Here is a 10266-nt window from a genome sequence, read left to right on the forward strand (position 1 = left end):
AGGAAGGAAGGAAGGAAGGAAGGAAGGAAGGAAGGAAGGAAGGAAGAGTGAGGAAGGAAGGAAGGAAGGAAGGAAGGAAGGAAGGAAGGAAGGAAGGAAGGAAGGAAGGAAGGAAGGAAGGAAGGAAGGAAGGAAGGAAGGAAGGAAGGAAGGAAGGGCAAATGCTCTGAAATTGACTTCCATATGAAACGAGACGCATCAAATAGACACCTTGTTGTTGTATTGCTATCAGGGATTGCAACTGACAATGGATTGTATGTTTGTTAAATGATTGGTTTGTTTTGTAAATTCAACAGAGATACTATTTGTGTGCCATACAGTGAAAGCAATAGGACGTGCATTTGTTCCACAGGTGTACAACATCTCACAGTTGGTTTCCCACTGATTTGAAGACTCATTATTTCTGGAAAACAGGTGGGGAAGTGCTATGGTGAAATCCCACAAGAGCTCGAGCATTAACACGGCCCAATCAGACACCACTTGTTGTTTAGGGTGATTTTAAGTGCTGTATGTAGTGATGATGTTTGATTGATTAAAAAAAAAACCTTTCCTCACACTCTCCTGTCTCCCTCATTATATCTCTCCAGTTCATCTCCTCCATTTCCCGTTTCTCCCAAAGGATTTGCCACCTTTCTTTGGATTTTCCAGGGCTCAAGCCTAAGAGCTCCTTTCAGAGGAAATGAGCAAAAGATCTGAGATTTGCAGGTGAGCTCTACAAGTTTGCTTACACACATGCATATAAAACCTCATACTTAAAGTGGTAGTTCACCCAAAAAAAAATGATTCATTTCAGAGAGAAGGAACAACAAAGTTCACTACTGGTCGTGAAATAGTTTGACAATTTAAAATATCTGTTTTGTGTTTTATTCCTGTGATGCAAAGCTCAATTTCCAGCATCATTACTCCAGTCTTCAGTGTCACATGATACTTCAGAAATCATTATATGCTGATTTGCTGCTCAAGAAATATTTCTTATTATTATCACTTCTAATAAAAGTGGCTGCCCCATATTTTTTTATGGAAACGGTGATACACTACCATTCAAAGTTTGGCGTAATAATTGAGCACCAAGTCAGCATATTAGAATGATTTCTGAAGGATCATGGGACACTGAAGACTGGAGTAATGATGCTGGAAATTGAGCTTTGCATCACAGGAATATAAGACATTTTACAATATATTCAAACATATTAATTTATAATAATAATGTATTTTTGTGATCAATTATTTATTCCAAACTTTTAAACGATAGTGCAAATGATTGCGTTATTTAAAAATTTTGGTGTATATGCTGTTAAATCCACATTTAACTTGTCTTAAAGTTCCATGGGAAATTTTTCAATGCAGAGATCAAACTGTCAATCATCCTCCATTACAACTTTATTGGGGCATCACGACCCAGGAGGGGCCGATCTCTGCTGGTTGGTCCTCTGCAGGCATGTTGTATATTTATGGAGGAGAGTAGTTGACGTTTAATGAAGCTGTGCAGAACGGACCCGACAGGCAGCGCTTTCCACCGCAGGCTCGCTCTAATCTCCGTTAAAATAAAAGATAATGAAGCATTTAAACCATCTGAACCTCTTTCAGCCTGTGGCCACACAGAGAGATTTGATATGGAGAGACAAGGCGAGAAGCGATCTGGTAAAAGAGGGAGGGAGGAGGCTGTCATTGTTGGGTCAGAACAGTTGATCAGCCTCAAGGCCTTCAGCTGCAAGCTGTGAAGGAGGTGGGAACGTTCGTGTGTCGTGGCTTGTGTGTGGACAGGTTCGTGAATTTTTTAAAACATCTGCGAACAAGTAAATGGTCAAATCATGTTTTGCTCCAAATATCATTAGGTTTCTATGAGGGCATGGTTTAGGTTAATTTAGTGTAAAACTAATGTTCCCAGAGTCTTCTGGGAACACTCTAAAAAATCTTGTTATTTTTTTTACCCAAATCATGGGTTGAGCCTTTTGGGTCATTTTTCAGTATTTGGGTAGTTTTTGTGTTACCCAGCTCCTGGGTCAGACGCAACAACCCAGTGTTTGGGTAGTTTTCTTGTGTTACCCAGATCTTGGATCAGACATAACAACCCAGGGAGTAATTTATCGCAGGCTTTTTGCGAACTCTTCAGGAGAGAGCAGTGCAGCTCCATCAAAATGCTGCATGTCTTCGGTAAAATACAGGTTTGTGTACATTTTTCTCTATAAATTCGTTATTGAGGTCGGTGTATATCGTTTAATTATATGCAAAGCAACAAACAGGGGTGCGATGTGAGTCACCAAAACGAGTGTGGCGTCGATCTTTTCGCGTGATGGAAACGCCTAATGCCTTGCATAAAATTTCATGATTTTATTCAAAAAGATACAGAATATAAATACGTATGATGTTAAAATATGTTCTCAGAACTGTCCACTGATTGTTTATGGACAGGTGAGCCTGTCGCTGCATATTTCGACTACGAGTGAAACGCAGGGTGGCGGTCTGAAGAAACTCGAAAAATTAGAATATCGTGCAAAAGTTCATTTATTTCAGTAATTCAACTTAAAAGGTTAAACTAATATATACTCATTACATGCAAAGTGAGACATTTCAAGCCTTTATTTGTTTTGATGATTATGGCTTACAGTTTATGAAAACCCCAAATTCAAAATTAGAATATTGTGAAAAGGTTTTCATAGCTGTAAGCCATAATCATCAAAACAAATAAAGGCTTGAAATGTCTCACTTTGCATGTAATGAGTCTATATAATGTATTAGTAACCTTTTAAGTTGAATTACTGAAATAAATAAACTTTTGCACGATATTCTAATTTTTCGAGTTTCACCTGTATGTTAAACGAACTTAAATGTTGGCAATATGTATTCAAAATTATATCAAATATACTATACTGTAAAATATGATTGAAAATAAAGGAATTATCATGCAAGCCAGTGGTTGTATCGAGTATTTTAAAAAAGTTTAGAGGGTTTAAGTTAATCCTTAGACATTAATTCATGTATGAAGTAAAAAGAAAAAAAGAAGAAACTAGTATAATAGTAAAAATGAATCAACTATGCTGGGTTAAATCAACCCACTATGCTGGGTTAAATAAACAACCCAGATAATTAACCCAACATGTGTGCTGTCCTATATTTACCCAGTCCTTGGGTTGAAAACCCCCCAAGTTTTTTAGAGTGAACCAAACGTAGCTGGGTTATCGGGAAAACCAATGCATCTAGTGCATCTATGAGAGATTCTTGCTAATCTAACTTCAAAAGTCTCGGATTTTGTCTTTCTAAAATGTCCACATCTCTCTCTCTGTTTCTCCCTTTCAGAGTTTTCGGATCATTATCTAATTTTATGCTGTGCCAATCTGTTTTCTTAGTTGCATCATTGGAATTGCTGCCAGGGCAAAGAGGCACAAGAGAAAAAGGATGAGAGAAAGGCAGCAATGAATGGATGATAGATAGAAATGATGGAAGAGTGGGAAAGAAAGATAGAAAGCTGCATAACAATGGTAAGAAACAAAGTAGGAACATGTTTACACTGCACCACATGGTGTGTGTGGCTCACATCTGTACTGAAATTACCTTTTCTCTTCAGCTCAGATCCATAAAACCCCCACAGCCAGCAGAACCCAGAAAATTAATGCGTTTCTGTTATCCAGTCAGTCCAGCTCTGTGTCTTTTCTCCTTTAGCGCTATGGAGCAGATACATCTCTGTGGGATCTGCCCTCACCAGCGCAATCAAGCCAAACAAACCCGCGTGATCAAAGTATACTGCAGCATAAACAAAAGCTCGAGAGCCCTGCTCGCCTCCCTCAAGCTCAGAGTTTTTGATGATGAAAAGCAACTGAGTGTTCTTGCATCTGAAAAATGAGCTATTTGAAAACATCATGGTCATTTATTTGGTGCATTTGAAAGAGAAAATGCGAGTTTTAGTTTGCTGCACTCACAGAGTTAAACTTTACCAGACGCATAAAAATAAAGGTCTTGCAAAGAGATTTATAGCTTGGTGTTGTAGAAGAACTTTCAAAAGTTGCTTTAATGCCATAGAACCTTTAAAATTTCCCATGACACCATAATACCTTCAAATTTCCTATGAGGCCACATAGGCCACGTATACACTGTAAAGTTTCAGGGGTGACAACCGCATTTAAAGGGATAGTTTACGCAGAAATGAAAATTCTGTCGTGAATTACTCACCCCCATCCCGTTCCAAGACTTTCGTTCATCTTCGGAACACAAATGAAGATCTTTTTGATGAAATCTGAGAGATTTCTGTCCCTCCAGCTATGACACAACTGACACTTTGACTTTCATAAAGAGATATGATCCATATGAATTGAGTGGTTTAGTCCAAATTTTCTGAGGAAACTCAATCGCTTTATATGATGAACAGGTTCAATTTAGGCCTACTCTTCGCCTACTGACCTAATACATAAAGATTATGGGAAGCGTGCTAGCCAGACGGGATTTAAACTTTGACCGGAGACCCAAGTTTGGTTTGAAGACGGAAAAACATACCAAGCTCAATGTTCTCTCACCATTCCTGATTTCTAACACACACTCACTGCGTTCGGCGTGGTTTTGCGGCTGTCAGAGCAGAAACGAAATTACGTTCGATTAGATTAGATTGAAAGACCTGAATAAGTCCATACATTTACCCGCCAATAGACCCTCCTCTCGTAGAAATCAGGACAGAAGTGGTTGAATGTGGACAAAAGAGATGGATTAAAATAAAATGGGTTGACGGGAATGTGTCTCCCTTTATACCAGGTGTGAACAGGGCCTCTGCTTAACCTAAGTGTGTACACACTCATGCCCTTTGTCAATTTCCTTCATATTCTGTCTGTGTGTGAGAGAGAGAAAGAGAGGTTTGCCTTACTCATAACATGACTAGTGCTTCTTCTGCTAGGTGATGTGATGTGAATGTAAAACAGCCCCGTGGTGTGAGCGAGAGGGGAGTGCTGGGAAACCAGCGATAGTAATATCTGCTGTCTCACCTCAGCGCCTCTTCTCATTTCTCCTTGATTAGAAATGCAGTTTACTCTTCACCCCCTAATGAAGAGTAAAATAGATATGTGTGTGTTCGGGGTGGTGGTTGAAGAAAGAGAGGAAAAGGAGACATACTGTAGCTTGTTTTGGTGAGTTGCCTTTCCCTTCAACTATTTGTGAAAGGAATCCTTGACCACCAGCTGGGAGAAGCACACACACTTTTAAGTGCACTCTGGTTTGCCACAACCTTTTTGAGCCCTAATTGAGGATGACATTTGACACTTTCTTAAGGCATGAAATATCCCCATAATAACTTCCTGGAAGAGACACAACACTCATTAAAATGGTTCAACCTGATGTCTGAGTGGCACAATAGTGTGAAAGTTGCATATTTTAAAAGTGTATTGCCCCTGTTTCCCTGCTTGGCTTACATTGTAAGTGGATTACTGTAAATACACTTCTTGTTCATTATTACAAACTGAGGGATGAGTCTAAACTAGATTTGCTTTCTAAGCTCAGGTTTTTCTCTCTGTGTAAATTAAATGTGGCAATATTTAGTATATTCAGTATTCTGTAAATCAACATTTGCGAGTGTGATATTGGTTAAATGTACTGCAATAGTTTCAAAACTACAAACAGTATTCAAAAAGTTAATATCTAGTCATTTACATTTCAAACACAATATTGAGAGTTTTTGCATATTTTGTGCTCCAACGAAAATAGTTTCAAAAGAACCCAGAATTAACTGTTTTGTCTCGAGCAACACACAGTGCCGTGACATTCCTAAATGAATTGGTGTTTTTGAATGAATCCTCCGACTGAATTATTCAATGACTCATAAAGGCAGTGTCTGAATAACATTCAATCATACTACACTTGAATGCTGAATTAATTATTTTTGAATTAATCTATTGATGGAATAATTCACTGACTCACTCAAAGACAGGCACTAGATTTTTCCCAGAATAAATCAGTGTTTTTGAACAAATCGATTACGATAATGGTTCACTGGCTCACTGAAAACAGGTAGTTTTTTTCTGAATGAATCAGTGTTTTGAACAAATCGTTTAAAATAATGATTCTCTGACTAAATTTTAAGTAGAATACTACATATTAGTTTTATTATTCCTCTCATAACTTTATATGGCTAGTAAGAATAGTATGCTTTTCTGAATTCACGTTTTTAGTTCCTCGATGAATCTGTGATTTTGAACGAATCGGTTTAATGAAGGATTCAAATAAATCAGTCATAAAGACAGATTCTTGTCGCTACCTATTGGTGTAACAGCAACCTCCTGCAAGAGTACCGAAAAAATCCCTTAATACACCATTAATACACAGATCACCATGCAAATTTGCCATAACATCATCACAATTGGTTACATTTTGAGCACATTAATCATAAATGTTTTTAAAAAGTCTAAAAGTATTTTAGAACTCTTTGCAGTGGCACAAAATTGGAAGCACTCGAGTGGTATATTTATGGCGTCCTCTCGCCATGAAGTGTTTGTGATTTTTCATGTTAAAACCAGAGAAGCTTGAAGTCTATTTTTTTGTGATAACATCTTTTCTTTTTCTACACCTCTCAGAGCTCCTAGCTTCTCCTGCGTTCCTGAACCTCAAAGAGAAGTGGCAAACTGTGAGTGCCCTTGTCAAAAAAAAAAAAAGTACATCACCCCATAACTGCTGGAGAAGTCTCCTGCTGTTACAAGGAATTCTGGGTAAGAGTGCGTGCTGTAAGGGTTCATAAAAGTCAATCCATGGGGGATTTACATGTATGAACCGAAGCTAAACCCAATCGGCACACTGCTGAGATCGATAAATCAAACTTAAAACACCATAACTGCAGGCTTCAAAGTAAAAACAACATCAAACAAAATGTCATGATTGCAGTATAATTTTTATTTAGACTACCACCATTCGCGGCAATTTTGATCATAATCGTTATCGTGATCGGCATTATTATCACTGTAGTGCTGTATGACAGCATCATTATTCCATAAGAATAGCCTACAGATGCAGATCATCTACAAGGACACATGATGGGACGGAAAGCCATTGGCGTCGTGATGATCTTGTTTTCTGCGTGTGCGACCGTTTAGATTTATGAATTCATAAATATGGACCATCTCGCTTGAAAATATACAATGACTCTCAGAGGGTAAAATCAAACTCTAGTGGTTTCAATTATACGCCATATAAAAGCCAATGGGGAGAATTTATTTGTGTTCAACAGAGGACCGCAAATCCATTGTGTCGTCTATATGTGTGTGGAAAGAACAAATGTGTGTGAAAGGCTTGACTTTTAACTACTAAAACAAAATAAAAAACACCCACAGATCATTTTTATTTCCATTTTTGACACAATTCTGGATGGTCTATTCAGCTACACAAGGGACTCTTGCTGAATAGAGCTCTCTTCCCAAAACTAGTGTGCTGCCTACTTAGTGTTATATTTATATACTATTATAGTTTTTATTAATGTACTATTGCTTTTCGTTCACTTAATCCTCTAGCTATGTTTGGAATAGCATACTGCTCTTGCTACTTCTGCAATGTAGAGTATAGATAGAAATAGTAAAATTAGTATGCTTTTTAGTACATTGCATGTTATTTTATATAGACCTTATGTAGCCCCGCCCCTTTTCAGCGTGTCTGTCTTCCACAGCATGAAGGTAAAATCTTACGAATTTATGATTTAACGGGGGTTTTTTTTGTATCTATACTGACATTTGTTATGACTTCCACTTCAAACACAACAGTGCTCATGAAAACTAGCGTTAACTCTACAATAAGTAAATACACTTGAGACTGCTTTACCTATAAAATGAACATGCATCTAAAAAAATATTACTTATTCATTACTGCAACATTTATTCTGGCAAGTGAAAACATGTAAACCCTAAAAGCTAACGTTAGTTTTTTGTTTTATATCAATGCAGTCTAATGCAGTAGTCTGTGATCAGCGGAGTCTCTTTCCTTTTGCTTGTACAAAAGGAGTGTGACATGTTCATTAAACAGCAGGAATCCCATTAATAACCCCATTAATAACCCCACATGTCACATCGCTCACATGTAATTAGTCAAACAAACGGCCACAGCAATGCTAATTGTCCCCCTGTTCTCTCTCCCTCTCTCTCCGTCACTGTCACTCTAGTCCTCTTTTCTGTCCTCTCTGCTCCATTCTTTATTCCCAGTTTTCTTTTATAGCCTCCATCATAAGTGCACTAATCTAGAAATCACACTATTATGTCTAATAGAAACAGTGACTATTCCAAACCTCAGTCCTTTTATTTTAATTATTTTATTTTATTTTGTTATGCTATTACTTTTTTTTTTTATTCTTTAAAAAATTTGTTTTCATTATTTTTAATTATATTTATGTTATAGCCTCTATCATAAGTGCATTGACCTAGAAATCAAACTATGTCTGATAAAAAAGAAAAATGTATTAGTTATTTTACTTTGTTGTATTTTCTGTCATGCTATTCTCTTTATTATTTGTTTTATTTTTACTTTTTATTTATTTTATTATTTTTTGTTCTTTTTAATTAGTTAAATTCATTATTTTAATTATTTTGTTAAATTTATTTGTAATTTTATCATTTTTCTTACCTTATTATTATCTTTTATGTTATTTCCATTCTGTTTTTTTTCTTAATTTTTTTTAAATTTAGTTATATATTTCATTTATTTTTCAATAGTTTTTTTTTGTCATTTTTATCAAGCCATACAATAGCTTTACATAAGGAACAAACCGACATTTAAGTCATTATTCACCGTAACAACACTCTAGTCACTGTTTTCTTTATACTGTAAAAGAACAGTGTGAACATTCTCCAAAATATCTATTTTTGCATTTCCCAGAACAAAAGTTTTGCGTAAACAATGCCTACGAATGTTTGTGTGAACTATTCTTTTAACCTCAGGTTGCTCCAGGGGGCTTGTCACTGTAATTTGTCGTGAATTTCTTCGGATAAAAGCGTCAGCTAAATGACTCCTCATCAAAGGCCGTAAACACAGGCATGCTCATGCAAAAAAAACGCATACAAACATAGGTATTGCTTGAGCACCCAACAACGTCTCTCACGTTAAGATTAGAGTTGAAGGATGCTAATAGACTTCAAATGAGATCTACTACAAAGGTTATGGAGAAGGCTGCATCTGGCTCCCACACCTGCCACTGGAATAGACTTCCTGCTCAATTTAACCATGTCACCTCAAAGCGATGAGTCATCGGTGCTGTATACTAATGCTGAAATAGTAAAGTGCTACAATTAAAGACACATCGTGACCCTGGCTGTGACTAAACCTTATTTTGGGGGAAAAAAGGAACCTGTGAGTGCGTTTTAGTGAGTCATAATCCTCGTCATGTTCTGCAAGAGGGATACGTTCGACCTAAAAGTGCTGCTTTGTTGGTGTAATCACGCGATTTAGCTTGTTTGTTTGCGCACTCGCGTTTTTTTAATCATTATTCCCACGGTTTGCCAGGGGATGTCGGCGCCAACAGCTCACTTCCCCTCCGCTGAGCTCTGGAGCGGCGTTCTGTTCTGTCTGAATGAGTCTTTCAGAATTAATTTGTTCCCCAAAAACCCCTCCACAGACACAATTTGTTCCCCAAAAACCCCTCCACAGACACAAAAGAGCGCTATAATTGTTGCAAAAGCCTGTCGACGTTCTCGCGGAGACTTAATGTGGGCAGCGCACCAAAACGATTTGAAATGATTTGAAGTGTGATTTACCCATCTGTGACTCGGTCTGTGTATTTACAACCTTAGCACACCCTGTGGCTTTTAGTGCAACTATCATTCCAGAAGAGCTTCTGCCTCTGTTGTCCAATTTAAGCCTCTCTACCGATGTCCAGCCAATCAGAAGCTTGGTTTTCCCGAGCCCTTCTGCCCAAGCAAAGCCAGAGAAATCCACAGCGGTCGTGATTTTAGAGGGCAGCGCTGGACAGCAGATGCCGGACACAGGAGGCTCGCTTGGGCCGTAGCCTGCAGGCTGCCGGGCATGTAACAGATAACAGGGGTTTATATGGTTCTATAGAGAGCATTGCTAATTCAACAACACTGACTTGCAGGTGGGCTGCAGAAAAGATCGTTCATACAGAACAGAGATCACAAAGCTTTTCTATAATTAGCACTTGTACTTTTGTTATTTTGGGCACTTTAACCTTAAAGAGAGTTCACCCATGAAAAAACAGTTGATGGGCAGCATTGACTTCCATAGAATGGACAAGAAACTTTGGTTTTTCATTTTTGGGTGAACTATCCCTTTAAGTTAAAAAAATGTAATGCATAACTGGCG

At 37.7% G+C, this 10266-nt stretch overlaps 1 long non-coding RNA gene across 1 annotated transcript; it reads left to right on the forward strand.

The window, feature by feature from the left end:
- The first annotated feature begins 592 nt into the window (after nucleotides 1-592).
- On the forward strand, nucleotides 593-3399 carry LOC130078119 (uncharacterized). Its single transcript, XR_008805888.1, has 3 exons — nucleotides 593-705; nucleotides 1588-1726; nucleotides 3348-3399. It is a non-coding gene; the product is annotated as an uncharacterized LOC130078119 (long non-coding RNA).
- Nucleotides 3400-10266: the final 6867 nt, after the last annotated feature.

Source organism: Rhinichthys klamathensis, unplaced genomic scaffold (assembly GCF_029890125.1).
Source record: "Rhinichthys klamathensis goyatoka isolate OS25496 unplaced genomic scaffold, OSU_Roscu_1.1 h1tg000816l_1, whole genome shotgun sequence".
In the NCBI taxonomy this organism is placed as follows: Eukaryota; Metazoa; Chordata; class Actinopteri; order Cypriniformes; family Leuciscidae; genus Rhinichthys; species Rhinichthys klamathensis.